Source organism: Lissotriton vulgaris, chromosome 5, assembly GCF_964263255.1.
Source record: "Lissotriton vulgaris chromosome 5, aLisVul1.2, whole genome shotgun sequence".
NCBI lineage: Eukaryota > Metazoa > Chordata > Amphibia > Caudata > Salamandridae > Lissotriton > Lissotriton vulgaris.
In genome coordinates this window covers 524,391,132-524,408,049 of record NC_141693.1, presented here as the reverse complement: position 1 = coordinate 524,408,049, position 16,918 = coordinate 524,391,132, and the positions used below count along the sequence as shown (strand labels likewise).

At 48.1% G+C, this 16,918-nt stretch overlaps 1 protein-coding gene across 1 annotated transcript in view; it reads right to left on the bottom strand.

The window, feature by feature from the left end:
* Positions 1 to 16,918, bottom strand: part of PRKG1 (protein kinase cGMP-dependent 1) — a 1,912,306-nt gene that overhangs the window by 1,882,714 nt on the left and 12,674 nt on the right. The gene's annotated exons all lie outside the window — the stretch shown is intronic.

The window sequence follows — 16,918 nt, the reverse complement described above, 5'->3', positions numbered from 1 at the left end:
GCCTGGTTACCGCTTTATATTCCGATCCTGCAATGCAAACTTCTCTCAGTTCAGAATAAGGGAGGTTCAGCTGAGCTTGACGTTAAGTCAACAGCCCTTTCCGTTCCCATCCCCCGCCCTTTCACCTCTCCCCGGATCCGGAATCTGCCTCACACTCATCCATCACAGCTGCTTGAAGCTGACACGGGATGTTTGTATTTAGGAGGGCTGCTGAAATGAAGTAACCCATCTGCTGGATTTTCTCTGTGGGAGAGAGGGGGGTGTTCTTAGCTCTTTTCACTTTTTCGGACTATGCACGTTCCTTTCGCTCCGTCTCCGGCCCGCAGCCCAAGACATTTGCCTTAAAAGGGCAAAATATCTCCAAAATCGCAACTCTCTCTGGACACAGCGCAGAGCCACTTCTAGCCAGAGCGTGCTGCGCGTGATGGATCGGGAGGGAGGCTGAGTGACTGTCGCTTGGACGGAAGCACGCGCACATTGACATAGCCCATGTACACGAACACACACGCGCACACACGTGCACAGACGTCCACGTGTGCAAGTTAACACCATCTCACAAAAATGCTTTACTTTAGTACGTGACCAACAACTCCCAAATTGATAAAGAAATGCAGGACAATGTATTTATTTATTTATTTATAGAGCACAACATTCATCCATAAGTATCATGCAAAAGAGGAAGATATAATTCTGTACACAGTCACTGTACCCGGACCTACCTAGGCCTGTGTCTTGGGCTCTACCGACACTTGCACCATCTTTACACTAGCAGTACCTGGAGCTACGGCGATGTTTTATAGAAAGCCTAGGGCATAAACTTCAGTTTGCAATTTTCTAATAGCAAACCAGAATCACAGGGTGTTGCGCGACGCCGTCACTCGAACCAGGTTCCCCAGTTCCAAAGTCGGCAGTTCTGGCCACTACGCCACATCCAGTCTGGGTTAGGAGGGGGCGGAGAGGACAGGACATGAGAGGACAGACGGAAGTGGAGATTGGCTAGGAAGGAGCGTGGGAGGAAAGGAGATGGGCCGGGAGGGGAAGGCAGGGGAGAGGAAAGGAGGGAAGGTGACAGGTAGGGGCGAGGACGTGAGGCGAAAAGAGGCGGCAGGAAAAAGAGAGGGCTCTTGGAAGTGACATCTATGATATGTTATTGAGAGCGGCGAAAGGCCCACGACAGAAATGTGACCATGGTGGAAGAGGAGACCCAAGAGAACAGATTGTGAAATGAGAGGAGACAGGGCTTGCAGAAAAGACAGAGGCATGAATCTCTGTTTAGGCTAGGCTGCACTGAGTGGGCCAGCACAAGGGGAGAGCAGGGATGCGCCATATCTTGACAGACATGGCGGATTCCTGCTGTCACCATTTAACACAGCACAGCACCACAAGTAGTCTTGCTACTTTGCTTCATAGTTTAATAAATCTGGCCCTCTATGTTAAGTGTGAATCAGGATTGGACTAAGACAGAAAACAGATCTGGGCACCAAATTAATAGTGGACCCATTAGCGAATCAGGTAGCTTAAAAAGTGGCACATATTTGCAAATCAAGGCGTTTTACACGTGTAAAGACAAGCTGAATAGGTGTTTAGCAAGATATGGGTGCCTGTATGCAGTTGAGCTTGCTGCAGGAAACATTTGTGGTAATTTGAGAGAAATCAACACAAAAAGAAAAGCCTATCAGACCATAAAAATTTCCTGCAAACAGCCAAAAAAACAGCCAGTACACTGATCCAGCAGAACAGCCCTTCAGAAACTGCCAGATTGCTCTATAAGGCAATCCGACGCTGGAGCGAATAGTCAGAGAAACACAAAGTCTGGATATAAAACATAAGGAAGTGATTGAGATTGTCTGTACTAACAGGACTTTATTACTTGCCAAAGCAACCCCCCTCTGCTATCTTAAGAATAACAACAGATTGAGAACAAATCAATAAGGATGTAAAGCTGTACATTCAGCTCCTTGATGCCAGTAAATAGATGACGGTGCTATGTTAGAAAGATTGCAACGTATGAACTGGAAGTAACAAAATGGCCTCGATGTCAAAAGCATTAGCCAAATAACCTATCCATATAAAATACAAATCTTGATCTGCATTTTACCCAATTTGCTTTGCAGCAGACACATTCACCCCGTGTTACTTTAAGAGTCAAAACGGTGACTGGACAAAACAGAGCTCTCAAAGAAGTGCATTAACCAACAGAGTTATCTCATGTAGCCACATTCTGACCAATTAGGTAAGCTGGAACAGATTCACTGTCACATTTGTCCTTGTTGCCAATTTCTTTCCATCAAAGTTAAAATATATATATATTAATGCACACCATGACCATCAGACGCTGCTTGTCATGCCCCACCCCTCATAACCCCACTCCCTTTCTTCGCCACACCTTCACCCCCCCCCGCCCCCATTTGATGGGTTCCCAGAATACATGAATTCCAATGTCAGCACTGGTAGGAAGTGGTAAAGTTTTTCGAGAAGAGAGGAAATGAAAGAGGTGAGGTGAGAAAAGAGTGAGAGGGTGTGAGTGAAGTGGCTTCAGAGGAGATGTAATAAATCAAGAGGTGAGATTAGGTGAGCGAAGAGAAAAGGGCTGAGAGAGTAAGAGGAGAAGGGAAGAGAGTACAGAGGAGAGTATGGGTTAAAGAGTGGTACTGGTTGGAGAAAAGGTAGGCATAGAAGGATGCGCAGACAGAAGAAGAAATGCCAGGTAAGGAGTACAGAGAGTGGTGAGTAGAGGAAGCAGGTAAAAGATGGGGGTGATACAGGATGCACAGAAGGAAGGGGGGAAAGCGACCAAGGCGTGGCCTAGGAGGGGGTAGTGGTGAGAGAGCAGAAGCGAGTGGAAGAGAAAATAGTGGTAGTTTAGGGTGGGGGTCGTGGAAAGAGGAATAGAGGCTGCAGCCGGAACGGTGTCGAAAAGTAAACATGAATCGCGGGCGACAGGCCAAGTGGAGGTCTGTGGAGGATCAAAGACAGGTGGGAAAGGAAATACTCGAAAAAGGAAAGAAAAGGAATGTGATCAGTTCATGCCTGAGAGGGCATCTTTCCCGAGTTACACTGTGGTTGCTAGGAGACCGCACAGAGCATCTATCGCACGGCAAACGGGGAAATGTGGTCCTGCCTCCAAATCAGCCTGCGGCAACAGGAGGAATGCGCTGACAAACTCCTGCCCTCGAGGGATGAAGCCCTGATCCCACCCTCGGGGAAGTACCGAATCATCTCAAGGGGCCAGGATGTTTAAGCAACAGCCACAGAAAAGTCTGATGAAAATAGTTACCGGGAATCACGTAACACGAAGGTCGATTTCAGACCCAAGGTCACTCGGCGCACAGAAGCCCATCCTAAGCACTAATTGGCGCACGGGGTCTCCTCAAACACTCTCCGCCCTTAGAGGGAGCTATCATAAAACCGATTGAAAGTGTTTACTTTCCAAATCAATTTTAACAGAGAAAATAAACCTATCTAATAGCATTTTCCCGGCCGTGTTCTATCTAAAGAATGTTCTGTTTGACCCTGCAATGTTGTCTTTCGATTCTCAGGGCTTTGTTTGATGCCGCCCTGCCTGTTTGTCCGCTGCAACAGGCCTCTCCGCAGCAAGGAGTGCGAGATTCCCGCCACTATATCGTATCCTTCCACCGTGTGACGTCAGTCCTGACAGAGACACCTCTGCTCTGTTATTCTGATTCTCATACCGTGTGCAGATGCGTGTTACCGATGTCTTCTGCACCATACCTTAGACGTTTTGTGGCTACTAACGCTGAACACGCCTTTATTTTATTTTGTAGGTTTTGGTAAAGTACTGAGCCAACCCTAATGGACAGTAAAGCGATTTTAATTTTTTAGTGAACAGTGTTGCAGCAGGCTCAAGGCGCGCATTTCTGTGCTTCATGGAGTCCGATGAAGAATTGACCAAACAGAAAAAAGCCAAACTTGAGGTGAAATATGCATGTTGCAGTCAGTTCAGAAGCTGTTACCATCATAAAAATAATGTTAAATTCAATAATGCCCTTTAATGCTGTCATATAACTAAAATCTTGAAAGCCTTTGAGGGCAAGGTAGTCCCACAGTCAATGCTGGAGCTGAATCCGGGGAGGATGAAAGTTTAGAAGGTTGACTCTGACTAAAGGGAGGACCTAGCACTGGATTTTGGGTCTGCCCCCAAAGAGGCCACCTTGCCCATATCTCAGTGATCTGCACACAATATCACTGCCGGCGACCAAGCCCTTCCTTATATTTACAAGGTCCTTAGTTAAACAAGCATTATCAGAGCCAATAGGTCTGATTATCATTTTCAGTTAAAGGTCTGACCTATTGATTTTTCCAAAGTAGGCTTGCACATTAAATTTATATTTTAACAGTGGTGTAGAGGAGAGGACGAGGACCTGGTGGGCTTCTGAATTTGCTCGTCTTTGTTATTCTTCCCCCCCATTGGCCTACACTGATACCAATGCCCATTCTCTTTTTCCCTTTTGTCACCAGACAGATTACCCTTAGCATTGGTACTACCATACAGGTACTTTGCCTTATTTCATCTGTGTCTTTTGACCTTTTTTGAATTGGTCTTCCATTTTTTTTTCGTGCCCGTGCACCCTCTTAAAAATTAGCTCGATATCTTTGGTCTAGCCATAGCTGTTTTTCACCTGGTGTGTGCGTATTTTACTCTTTTGAATGTATTATAATAGTATTCCAGTGCATATCCTAAACTGTACTACTTTGGGGACTTTCCCCAAACACAATATGATGGGTTTCCTTATTCCATTTGGTTTCCACGCGTGTTAGGGTGATGTATAACCATACAGAATTGAGGAGGACTTTGTTCTCCAACATTTCGTCGCTCTGCACCCAACTCTAAGACAACTTTTGTATCATTCCCAGCCCTGAAGAATCAGGAAACTACTGGTTTCCTGACAAAACACGTGTTGGCTGGCTGTGCTGTAAAAACTGTATTAAAGAACAAAAGACACCATCCAAGAATTCTGTGCTGTTTTGGTTTGACCAATATTCTTTGTTACAATACTTTGGGATACTATATGTGTGCACAGGAGACGAGCAAATGTATATGTTGTAGTTTTTTTAGGACACAGATTAAGGGGTTAAAAGGTTTCCCCTTCCCAGTACGCACCATAGCTTACGCATGCAATCATAGACACCAACGTTAACAAGCTGAGCGCCATACTTCCTACATACTAAAACATTGTTCTTATAGCATCAACCCGGCTTTCTGAATCTTATCAGCAGCTCAGTGGCAGAATCTGGTTGCCAGGGACGTCACAGGATCCCTTTAGCGTCCTTAGAAACAAATCCTTTTCCCTATAAAGTGAACCAATGTGTCATGCACTGATAAAAAAATAACAAAAAAGGATGTTTTTATAGATGCAATGAATAAGTGAGATAAAGAACTAGATGTGATCAAAAGTGTGGAGACTGCGGATAGTTTTCAGATGTAAAATAGACCATCATGTAGTCCAATGGAAGCACTTCCTAGGAGGTGAAAGGATACACCCAATCCACCAACAGCATGATGCTAAAACACCGCTCTGTTCCAATCCAAGCTGCCATTGCCAATATCTCATGGCTGCGGGGGGCTCACCCAAGCAAGCTCATGATTTGAAGGGGGATGACTCGTAACCCACTTTCTGTGCATTGAACATATGAGGCTGGCTACCTCAGATCTAAAAAGTCATTTAACCCTTACACAAAGGGCCTTTTTTAACCACCTGCTTGACTTGGTATTAGGGCTCTCGGTATTGTATGCAAGAAGACAAATACTGTTACTTGCTGATCACAATCAGGGCCATTGGAATTGAGATTCTGCAGAAGCAGTGTTTTTGCATAATTGTAGATTTGCCGCAATTGCCACACAATCCATCACGTCCTTCATAATTTGCAGATTTTAACAAAAATCTAGATCGAACAAATCAATAGTTACTAAATATGCAGCAGCATGTATTGATTAGTCACCCTTCAGTAGTTTATTGATGTATGTGAGCTTTAAAGTTGCACTAATGAGGCAAGACCGTTGCTAAAACAGTGTGAACATGGGTAAAATTTACAAAATAATAGTAATACATTCAGAAAAGGTGTTGCACTATGCCGCCAATTATGCAGCACATTTTTTTCCTTTTCCTGCCACATAATTTGGTGAACGCTGCCACATAGTTTGCCTTTCCTTGTCACATAATTTAGTCAACTCTGCCACATTATTTGCTCCTCTCTTGCAGCATAATTGCAGGTCCACTGCTCATAAGTAATTGGAACTAACCTTCTACGCTGACTTGAAATGTATCAAATTCACACAATTTGTATAATTACATGAAATTTCATGATAAACAAGCAAAATTACATGGTATGCAACATGCAAAACCATAATGGTGGCGGGAGAGTCGAAGAAGGATTCTTTAAAACAGGTGCACAAAAAAAACTTTTCACTTTCCCAATAAATGAAACAATTCAAGACAATTCATTACAAAACAATCCTTATATACAAATGGGGGTGGTAGGTGTCTAGCATACAACACGGAGGGGACCATGAGTAGTTTGAGAAAGCAAAGTCTATGAGAATTGCTGCCGCAGTGTTGGTCCACTCTTGCAGAGAAACAGTCCTACGCTAATTTGGCGATGAAAAGTTATGCACACGAAGGTAAACACATTTTGTTACTGATGAAGCAAGAAAGGGAAATGTGTCAACGTTTCAGTCTCTTTTGTACTTAATAAGAGAGCCCATCATCAGGACAAGGCTTTGATATTCAATATTTAAACCCCGTTATGGTGTAAGATTATTAGTGATTTGCCCATTAATTACCTTCTAAATGCCTGACGTGGCTATCCACACATCGGCTAACTGACAAATCACTTGAAAAGTCCAGTGTGATATACCTGTCAGCGCCTCTGCTTCTATATTAAGTAGCATCTGAGGTATTTCTATGTATTGCTTGGTGTTTCCAATCAGTATTTTTTTTCAGGAATGTCTTCATGAATCAATAACAGTAATCTAAATGTTGCTCTTTGTTGTTCAGTCAAATCAAGCTGAGGAGTTTAATAAGGAAAGCACCCTTTACACTGCGGCTCGAACCACACTGTGCCTTAACATCGCGGTCTGAGCCACAAATGTGTCTTTACACCGCATTTCTTTACCACTCAAGTCAATGGAATGACTTGCCTTTGGGAGAGCGTTGTTGGACTAATGTTGGACTTTAGGTCCAACACTTTCTCAACTGTTGCACAGACTGGAGATGGGATAGAAAATTATACTACTCCAACTCCAGTGTTCTCCCTAAGGTAAGTCTTTGTAATGACTTACATGGTAAAGGAATGCGTTGAATAGATGACTTCATTGTTCGGATGCCTTATTGAACCAGGCATGATAAATGCCTGCATGGGTCTGACATACAACTGTCTAATACAGTAACTGCACAGGGCTACAAATGAGTGTCCATCTTTGTTTAGAGATAGTGTGAAGTTGAACAACTTTGACAATGGTACAGCTTTATCAATAGGTCCCGTAATATTTGCAGTCTCTATATTCTCCGATGCTACAATGAGGAATGTGTTTTTTTAAGACAACGAGGCTAGGCCAATTTCTTAGTCACCTAAGACTGAACGGAATCCAAAACTGATCCTATAACCAGTTGATCATGATCTGGTTCGCCTGTCAATATGAAGAAGACCCACAGGTTGTTCACTTAGATTTGATATTGAATCCTCTGACTTATTAACGATGATGCGGTTGCACATAGATGTTCAAGAGGAGCTGCAGTAAACATGAGCCGAGAGGTACAGTAAGAAAACAATTCATAAAAAAGGCATGCCTCAACTACCAAGCCTTCAATGAGCCTACTTCATCAGCAACCGGTGAGGGTACTCTAAAATTACTTCCTCAATTGCATCAGAAGAGTGTGGAATATTGATGTGTGTCTATATACAGAGGCATTGTCATAGATGTTGAAAAAAGTCTAATTTCCTTTGTCTTTAACAGGCATATACCAAACTTAGAAAATATAATATTTCTTCTCTGTACCTAAAGTAAACCGCAGCATTCTCAGAAGACACTAACTGTTGAGAGACGACATTCCGTGTTTTAATGTTTAAAGCTAACCGCAATTCAAAATAAGACATGTGTGGGGTTAAACAACATCTGTTTGAATTGAGGCTCTTAAAAATTATTTAAAATAGTAAGAGTGAGGCACCCTGAGAGTCTGGTTACAATAAATTACTGTTATACACACTAATGAAGTTACTAGCTGAGGTCTTAACAATGGTAAACAACTCTAACAACGAAACTGCGACCCTGCATGTTGTTACAACGCGGTCGTTACAACGACCGCATTGTAACAAAGCATACCATTACCCTGCAAGTCGAACAACGACTTGCGGAGGGGGGAGAAGGTGTTGGTTTTGAAAAGTAAATAATAGTATTCCAACATCCAGTGCCCCCCTCCGCAAGTTGTTGTTACGACTTGCGGGGTAATGGTATGCGTTGATACACCGCGGTTGTTGTAACAACTGCGTTCTAACAACATAGAGGGTGATGGGCAGCGGGAAAAAGAGTCATATTCCTTAACAATACCATTAAGTCCAGGATGAGATAACGAGAAATACATTTTTGGCTGCCTGTGAATTGTAATCACAGGGGTCGTGTTAATAGAGTCTATAAGTAATTTATCCATAGTTGTCAATTTAATCATATACAGGAGAGTGCTGTGCTAAGTAATTTACATACTCATCTGGGGCTAATTTCACAACCTGGCCAATACTCCAAAGACCATCACAGAACAAATGCTGCTGTCATTCTAACACAGAGGCATGCCAGCTAATTAGAAAAGCCCTCATTAATAATCTAGTTCTCCAAAAGATCCAGACCACATATGTCAAGCTCTGTCCGATGATGGCAAATTGACAAACAGCACAATTAATTAATGATAATTGTTACTAGCTTATCAGGTCGGAAATCTCAGTGTCCCATGCCTCTGAGCCCAACGCGTCCACCACTTAAGTGAGTCAATAATGAACCTCTTGGGAGACAAGATTAGAACCTCGTCACACCCTAGGTGTCCAGACATGGCTCCTGGGAAACATGAAGAGGGGTCCTTGTCCAAGACTCCATTGTCACTGAACTTCCGGTCCAACAGTAAAAGAGAACAACTTGAGCAGTAAGAGAGCATCAGAGTGCTAAATAGAGTGCAAACCAGATGAATTTCCATGCCTAAACAAAATACAACACAATGCCTACTTCCTATGCCTTCAATTCTGATGGTTCTTAAATGCAAAAAATGTTAATGCCAAGCAAAATTGTCCTTTCTCACCTGAGCAGTAAAAAAGGCACATCCTTAGCTCACCTGAATCCTGAAACTCTTGCATATGGAGAGGACACAAGAACATAAAGTATATTAACCGACAGAATCTGATGAACTTGGTATACTAATCTACCTGTACCCTTTCTCTCTTCCATTTACTTTCCAATTTCTTCACCTACCAACAGGTCTCTCACTCTCTAGTCCTACCTACCAATCTATTCACTGTCATATTTCCAAACACACACACAAAGTTATCTCCTTCAACAACTGCCTTCCAATCACTGGGCCTGATTCCCAAAGATAAATCTACACTTTTGTGAAGGTTTACAATTTGTTTCCATTCATTAAGGTACGTTAGGACTAGTAAATTTATGACTATGGATACTCCTCAGTTGTAAAGTTTCTACTTGTAAAATACCTTTGTGAATACGAAAAATGTGTAAACTTACACAAATTGTGTATGTTTACCTTTGTGAATCAGGCCCTCTGTACCTCTCTACCTAGGCCATGCCCTATCTCTCTCCCTAAACAGGAATCTTATTGCCGATATCCCTTTTTATTCCTCTATCTATATACATTTCACTCTATCCATCTGTTTGTTTACTTTCCTTTCCATTAAACTACATATCTCTCTTGCTTCCTCAATAATAGCTATATCAGTATACTACTCCACCAGTTATGCAATGCACAATGAGGGTGCCCCCCTGCAGAATGTGATGCTCAGGGGCGTAACACAGGCCCCCGCAGCCCATGCGGTGCGGGGGAGCCCCTAGCTCCAAGGGGCCCCCTCGGCACTGAACTCTGGCCGGAAGAGCTCCTGATTGAGCCCGGAGGGGGCCCCCCCTAAGTATCGTGCATGGAGGCCCCCTCACTTTTCGTTACACCAGTGGTGATGCTATTTGTCTGACTGAGGGCTCCCTGAAGTATTTGGGGACCCTTGAAGTATTGGGGACCCCCAGTGACAAAGGGGCTGCTATCTAACCACATCTAACTCTCTATCTACACCTACCACTCCATGTACCTCATAGCCCAGCTACTTTACGATGAAAAATAGGCAAAAATACACCTGAAAAGAAGATTATTGATAAGATTTTTATTGATAAGATTATTGATAAGAAAATAACAAGTGTTGCAGCTGGGTTCTGTGAATTTTACAGAATGACTTGTTGAGGTTTCATGATTCTTTTCAGCAGAGCAGCACAGGGCGTTTACCAAACCTGCCTGCTTGCAGGGAGCTGCCTGTCTGTCTGTCTGTCTGTACATGTTTCTATATGTTTATTGACCCATCTACCAGTGGCCACCTACATATGAGCCCATCTCTCCCAATCCCTCAACCTACCGACATCCACATATATCTTCCGTCCAATTTTCCACCCTACCACTGTACTACTGCCTGAAACCCTGAACCCACCTGTCTACCCATCTCTCCTCTCTAACCTCCTATATACCACTCCATCTCTCAAGCAACATCTTTATCAACCTCAAGTGTACCTACATACATATGACTTAGTCCTGGGCGGAGTTTGAAAAGTTCCATAAAACTCTGCCACACTAGGCGGAGTTCTTCAAGGGGCAGAGTGCATTAAGTTGTGCCATTCACATTGATTTTTAGTGTTGGGTGTTTGTGCTGCGCTTGAAAATCTTTACAACAAGGGGTGGTGAGGGACAGAGTCTCTGAATTAAACAGAATACTCTCACCCAGTCAAGAGATCAGGGCTAGATCCAACACCGTTTTTTAGCTCACTGCACCATCCCAGTTTCAGAACCTGGCTGTATGCAAATTAGTCTGTTCCCGTCCCAGTGCATGATGGGAACAGGGCAAACCAAACTACAAAAGCCAATTCTTACACTGGGAAGGAAACAAGCTACCGGGGACCGGTTTCTGGCATTTCAGCCGTCTTCGGCCCGGCTTGCTTGAATCCTGATGGTGCAATGAGCAAGGGACTCACATCTGAGTATACCCTTCCACGCTTAGGGTGGACAAAAATATTTACAACAAGGGGTGGTGAGGGACAGAGTCTCTGAATTAAACAGAATACTCTCACCCAGTCAAGAGATCAGGGCTAGATCCAACACCGTTTTTTAGCTCACTGCACCATCCCAGTTTCAGAACCTGGCTGTATGCAAATTAGTCTGTTCCCGTCCCAGTGCATGATGGGAACAGGGCAAACCAAACTACAAAAGCCAATTCTTACACTGGGAAGGAAACAAGCTACCGGGGACCGGTTTCTGGCATTTCAGCCGTCTTCGGCCCGGCTTGCTTGAATCCTGATGGTGCAATGAGCAAGGGACTCACATCTGAGTATACCCTTCCACGCTTAGGGTGGACAAAAATATTTACAACAAGGGGTGGTGAGGGACAGAGTCTCTGAATTAAACAGAATACTCTCACCCAGTCAAGAGATCAGGGCTAGATCCAACACCGTTTTTTAGCTCACTGCACCATCCCAGTTTCAGAACCTGGCTGTATGCAAATTAGTCTGTTCCCGTCCCAGTGCATGATGGGAACAGGGCAAACCAAACTACAAAAGCCAATTCTTACACTGGGAAGGAAACAAGCTACCGGGGACCGGTTTCTGGCATTTCAGCCGTCTTCGGCCCGGCTTGCTTGAATCCTGATGGTGCAATGAGCAAGGGACTCACATCTGAGTATACCCTTCCACGCTTAGGGTGGACAAAAATATTTACAACAAGGGGTGGTGAGGGACAGAGTCTCTGAATTAAACAGAATACTCTCACCCAGTCAAGAGATCAGGGCTAGATCCAACACCGTTTTTTAGCTCACTGCACCATCCCAGTTCCAGAACCTGGCTGTGTTGGACAGGCCACATGACGGGCCGCTCTCCCCCGGCTCGACCAGGCCCGAGCCCAGTCACGCAAGCACCACACACCACCATTGCACGCCCTGCGTCCCCTCAGGGACCCCTGCCCTCGAACATGATAACCTCGTGGGTCCGATCCACTGCCGGCCCATGCACCCAGCCCGGGCCGCCATCTTGGACACCTCGCCACGAGGCCGCCTGGCCCCCGATCGACCTCAACCCTGGGCCTAGCCCAGCCTCAGACAATCCGGCACCACCCTCCACCCAGGAGGTGAGCGGGCTACTTGGCAAGTCAATGGGAGAAAGAGGTGCCGATGGCTCTCCCCCCGCCCAGTGCCGCTCGCCCATCGCCTCCCCGGGCGCTGGCTCCACCCCCCTGCTGGGTGTCTGGACTCCCTCATCCCGGACCTCCCGACCTCCAAGTGCGAGGGTCCGGACATCAAAGCACGCCAGCCCTATAACTGGGGCAGCTCCGGAGCAGGAAGTCAGTTGTATCTTGGAGTCGAGAGACGTAAGAGGAACTCATCCTGGACGGACTACTGGCGCTGCCGTAGCTCTGTCCTGTGCACCATCGTCCTGCCTGTTGGCGCTGCCACAGCCGTCGTAACCTTCATTCTTCACCGTCGTCCGGATCTGCTGGCGAGGCCGCGGACCGTTGTAACCATCATCTTCATCGGGACCTGCTTGGCTTCTCCACGGCCCGTCGACCATCCTTCATCCATCTCGGGACCTGCTTGGCTCCTCCACGGCCCGATCAGCAACCACGCCGAGCTCGAGGATTGAGAGCTATTTAACTCATTGGTAACTAAGACTGTCCCGCTACCCTTTCTCCTCAACCAGAGATCAGAACCGAGGGGACCCCTGAGTCCAGACCTCCTTGTATCATAACGACGTAACCTAAGAATTGCATATAAAGTCTCGTTAACCTTCAATCTTGTGTGGTGTCCGTCTGTGGGGGGGAAGTTACTTACCTGTACAGTCGTTGGAGACGGCTCTCCCTGGAGACCTCTCCCCGTAATCTCGGCCGACCCTCCCGGTCCGTCTAACATTGGTGGCCAGCGGCGCGATCCGAATCACCGCATAACGTACAGAGAGTAGCTCACCCCACAACGAACAACAAATGTCGACTAAAGAGAGCGGATCAACTGAGAAGTTCCAAATGGAAAAACTAGAGGAATACAGCCATCGTGAACTAAAGCAGTTCTGCATCGAACTAGGTATCGCTACCACCGGACTAAGTACCAAGGACGATTTTAAGCATGCCCTAGAATCTTGGGCAGAGACCGGGGATGTCGAAGCCCCTGAGCAAAGCACCGCGAAAAATACCAACACGGCCCCTGAGGGGCAAAGAACCAGTCTCTCGCAAGACGAGATCCAAGAAAGAGAAAAAGCCCGACTACACGAACTCGAAATGGCCCGACTCAAGATGGACATAGAACTCAAATTGGCCGAGCAAAAAATAAACTTAGAGCACCTTCGCCTCCGAGAAGAAAGAGAGGAGAAACAGAGGCAAAGGGAGCTCGAGGAAAAAAGACTAACGTACGAGCACGAACGGAACCTAGCCGAGATCAACCTGCGCAAACAAAATAAAGAGTTAGGGGGGCCCGACAGACCGTCCACCCCAGGGACCGCGGAGAAAAAAGTGCACATCCCCAAGGATGTGGTCCGAGAATATTTTCGAGAAGACGACATCCAGCAATGGTTTAAGGCCTATGAAATCGCGATGACTGCGCACCGGATCGATAGAGCCGACTGGGGAGCCGGCCTATGGGGCAAATTCCTCAATGAGGGCCGCGATACTCTGTTACAGCTCCCAGACCACCAGATGACCTCCTACGACCATATGAAAGCGGCCCTCCTCACCCGCTATGGCCTCACGCCCGAGATGTACCGTCAGAGGTTCCGAGACTGCACACGCATTCCAGGTACAACTTGGGTGGACTATGTAACGTACTTTAGCCGAGCCTTCGAAGGCTGGATCAGAGGGAACAACGTCACGACCTACGAGCAGCTGTTCAATCTGATGGTATGGGAGCATCTGTCCAACAATTGCTTCATTGAACTACGCCAACACCTCCTCGACAGCAAGTTAACCGATCCCCGGCAGCTCGCAGCCGAAGCTGACCGGTGGGAGATCACCAGAGTGGGCCGGAATGGGTCCTACGAGCAGAACAGGAACAACAATGGTCACTACCGACCCAGAGGAGGAGGAGGGGGCCAAGGACGAGGAAGAGACAATACTCCGGCCGCCCCCGCTACCAGCACCACCCCCCCGGCCAACCGGGGCAGCACCCCGGCGCGACCGGGATACAGAGCCAATGTTACATGTCACCGATGCCAACGAGTCGGCCACTATGCAAACGACCCAAGCTGCCCGCAGTATCAGAGTCCAAGACCCCGCCAGGTGGCCGCCGCGGCACTAGGGGAAGAACAGATCTCCGAGGAACAAGAAACAGGCGAGCAAGAGTATCAAGAGTGGGAGCCAGCCGCCATGACTCTCGCGTGCTTAGGGGGAAGAGACATGGTCCCGCGGGTCCCCCTACCCGCTAACACCCAGAAGTACAGCCAATGGGTGAGCATCAATGGACAACGGGCCGAAGCCCTTCGAGACACCGGGGCCAGTGTGACAGCCGTCCGCTGTCATCTGGTGACCCCAGAACAATATCTACCGAACGTTCTCTGCCCTGTGCGATCAGCCGACAACTCGGAAAGTCTGTGTCGGATGGCCTGCGTCCCCTTTGAGTGGGGAGGGGTCTCCGGCATGTTGAAGGTAACGGTCCGAGACGACGCCCCCGTGGAATGCCTCCTCGGAAATGACCTGGAAAGCTCCCCGTGGGCAGCCGTGGAGCGAAAAGAACACTTGGGGATGTTGGGCGTCCCAGACTGGGCGTGCGTCACCACCCGGTCCATGGCCGCCCGTGCCAACCATCACCCGGAAGAACCCGAATGGCCGGCGCCACCGCCTCCGGTCGCCCCCGCCGAGACCCCCGACCATGGCATCCCCCTCGAACTTGCTCAACCTTCCGACCTCGCTAATCTTGATCAGTGGGCTCAAGAAGGGGGACCCACACAAGAACAATTTCGTCAGGAACAGAAGACCTGTCCCTCCCTTGAGGGACTCCGACAACAAGCGCTCGCCCAAAGCGCCGGGGATACCTCCGGAACTCATTGGGTCTACTGGGACAATGATCTATTGTACAGCGAGCAACGAATCGCCGAGCTGGGGGCCAACCGAGTACTAGTGGTGCCCCTCCGCTTTAGAGACTTCCTGCTAAACCTGGCCCACGATGCCCCCCTGGCAGGGCACCTGGGACAGGATAAAACCTACAGCCGCCTAGTGACCCACTTCTTCTGGCCCAAAATGAGAAACGATGTGCACCAGCATTGCCGATCTTGCCCCACGTGCCAAGCCAGTGGGAAGAGCGGCCGCAAATTAAAGGCTCCCCTGCAACCCTTTCCAGTAGTCACAACCCCATTTGAGAGGGTCGGGATAGACATTGTGGGACCCCTGGACCCGCGTACAAGACAAGGCCATCGCTTCATCCTGGTACTAGTGGACCACGCCACCCGCTACCCTGAGGCTATTCCTCTCCGGACCGTGACAGCCCCAGTGGTCGGCCGGGCCCTGATGGGGATCTTCTCCCGTGTGGGGTTCCCCCGGGAAGTCGTCAGTGACAGAGGCACGAACTTTATTTCTAAATATATGAAGTCCCTCTGGCAACAGTGTGGGGTCACCTACCGCTTCACGACCCCCTATCGCCCCCAAGGAAACGGACTTGTTGAGCGGTTCAATCGCACGCTAAAAGGGATGATCGGGGGATTGGAAGAGCCCCTCCGTCGCCAGTGGGACGTGCTGCTGCCGTGCCTCCTCTTCGCCTACCGGGAGGTCCCACAGAAGTCCCTAGGCTTCAGCCCCTTCGAGCTGCTCTATGGGCACCCAGTACGGGGGCCACTCAGCCTGATCAAAGAAGGCTGGGAGATGCCTCCGGCCAAGAGTCCTCCAGATGTCTTCCGGTACCTCCTCACCCTCCGCAACCAGTCCCGGCGGTTCAGAGACCTAGCAAAAGCCAACCTAGAGGCCAGTCAAGAGGACATGAAGAAATGGTATGACCAGAACGCCTCATCCATTGAATTCGAGCCGGGGCAACAGGTCTGGGTAATGTCCCCCACAGAACCGTGCGCTCTCCAAGACAAATGGACGGGACCCTTCAAGGTAATCGAGCGCAAGGGTCCTGCCACCTATCTGATCGATATGGAGTCCGCCCGGAATCCGCTCCGAGTCCTCCACACCAACAGACTGAAACCCCACTTTGCACGAACAGAACTCAGCCTCTTGATGGCCACAGACAATGGGGTTGAAGACGACTCCGAGCCTCTCCCTGACCTCTTGCGGACCCAGGAGCAAGACGGCTCCGTGGATGGGGTCCGACTCTCGGAGACCCTCACCAGAGAACAACGGCAAGAGTGCCAAGCCCTCCTATCACGGTTCGCCAGTCTGTTCTCCCTCACCCCGGGTGTCACTTCCTGGTGTGTGCACGATGTGGACACCGGAGACAGCCCTCCTATCCGCCACCGGGCCTACCGCGTACCTGATCGGGTACGGGCCTGCATCCAGGCGGAAGTAGCTAAGATGCTCACGCTCGGGGTCATCGAGCCCTCAGACAGTCCATGGGCCAGCCCGGTCGTACTGGTCCCCAAAGCAGCCGCCCCCGGGACCACACCAGAACTCCGGTTCTGTGTCGACTACCGGGGCCTGAATGAAGTCACCAGAACGGACGCACACCCCATCCCCCGGGCAGATGA